This window comes from Pteropus vampyrus, unplaced genomic scaffold, assembly GCF_000151845.1.
Source record: "Pteropus vampyrus isolate Shadow unplaced genomic scaffold, Pvam_2.0 Scaffold1000004786, whole genome shotgun sequence".
Lineage (NCBI taxonomy): Eukaryota > Metazoa > Chordata > Mammalia > Chiroptera > Pteropodidae > Pteropus > Pteropus vampyrus.
This window is the reverse complement of record NW_011919188.1, coordinates 1-1669: the sequence shown is the minus strand read 5'-3', so window position 1 is coordinate 1669 and position 1669 is coordinate 1. Positions and strand designations below refer to the sequence as shown.

The 1669-nt window shown below is 65.5% G+C and overlaps 1 long non-coding RNA gene across 1 annotated transcript; it reads left to right on the top strand.

Annotated features, from left to right (window-relative positions):
* The first annotated feature begins 702 nt into the window (after window positions 1–702).
* LOC111735652 lies at window positions 703–1065 on the top strand. Its single transcript, XR_002778894.1, has 2 exons — window positions 703–803; window positions 956–1065. It is a non-coding gene; the product is annotated as an uncharacterized LOC111735652 (long non-coding RNA).
* The last annotated feature ends 604 nt before the right edge of the window (window positions 1066–1669 follow it).

The window sequence follows — 1669 nt, the reverse complement described above, 5'->3', positions numbered from 1 at the left end:
ATTTCTCTGGCCTCCCGAAATTCGTTGGTACCTACCCCGGTCAGTCTCACAGAAGCACCCCCCATCCCCCGCCAGTCACACACGCACACCCCGGGATTCAGATGTAAGCTTTAGGGAAGTGGGGGCCCCATCTGTGTTGTGTACCAGGGTATAGTCAGGGCCCGGGTATGGAGTGCTAGCGATTTATTACTGTTGTTACATAAACGTATAACAATCGTTTACAAGGCTCTGTGCTATTTTCGAGTACGGCTGAAATGCCTCCGCAGCTCCGTGGCTCTGGTAAACCAGGTCGTGCGACCTGCGGTCCTACTTCCCGCTCCTGGGCCTCAGTTTCCCCACGCCGGAAAGGAGACGCCGGGTGAGGCTGCGCCGGGCGGGAGAGGCGGGGACCCCAGCTCCGCCCCGGCGCCCCAGCCTGGCCGTGCAGCGCCCCCTTGCGGCCGCCCGCGCCCCGGCGCTCTGCCGGCCCAGCGCGGTGCCACACCGACAGCGGCCCCCCAGCTCCCTTCCGGCGCCTGCGTTTCTCATCCCCATCCCGGGTCTGGGCGACATCCCGGGTTTCCCCTAACCCCACCCCGGGTCGCCGAACCAGGACGCCGCGCGCTGGGGTGGCGGCCCTTTTCCCGTGCGGGCGAGGAACCCGGCCTCGCCCCCGGCGGCGCGGAACTGGAGGCGAAGGCCCGGTTTCCCCCCGGTCGGGGAGAGACGAGTACTTCCGGGGGTGGGGCGCACGTGTCGCGGCCGGCGCGGGGTCGCTTCCGGCGTGGCTTTCACGGTCGGGAAGGCAGGTCTTCCTCCCGCTGGTGAGTCGGGGGTCGGCGCGGGCCCGAGCGCGGCTGTCACAGCCCGGAGCGGGGGGCGACGCGCCTCGGATGGGCGCAGGGGCCTGGCTCGGGGAGGGCGGGGGGCCGCGGTCGCCGCCGGCCTCGGCGTGGACGCCACGCTCTGCCGTCAGGCGCTGGGGACCCTGGACAGGGCCGGGATGGTGAAGGCGCCGACCCCCAAGCGCGCCCCGGGCGACCCCGCGGCTCCTCCGGGGCTCGTCGGGAAGTTAACGCAGAAGAAGAAAAGGAAGAAAAGATTCTGGCCAAATAAAGCGCGAGAAGTAAGCGAGAAACCGGCAAGCGACCCCAGGGTTGTCGTGGTGCGACCTCCAAAGGCACCGGAAGACTTTTCCCAAAACTGGAAGGCGCTGCAGGAGGTAAGACGAGGGGGGGGGGTCCCCGCGATCCGCGCCGCGCATTTCTGGCGGTCGCCGCGGTTCGGAGTCAGGAGGAAGACTCGTGGGGCCCGAGGAGCGAGCCTGGGAGGGAGGCAGCGAGCTCATGCGCGGGCCCAGAGCAGGAAGCCGAGACAGAGGGTCCCGGCGAACGCAGGGCTTTTAAGAAGGTAACAGTTGAGGACAGCGGCCCTGGTTACCCAGGTCTTTAAGTGGACAGACAGACACTGCCCTGTTGTCTAGTACACGGTCTTATCTAACCCCGATGCCAACAATGTGCGGTAGACCCCTTTATCATCCTCATTTTATAGATGAGAAAATGGGTCCAGAAAGGTTAAATAAATGTTCCAAGGATCGCAGCCCGATGGACACAACCTAGAAGTCTGACGCTAGGATCCCTGCTCTCGACACAACATTGTACCTGCTCCCTTTCTCAGCGCCCGTGGGCGG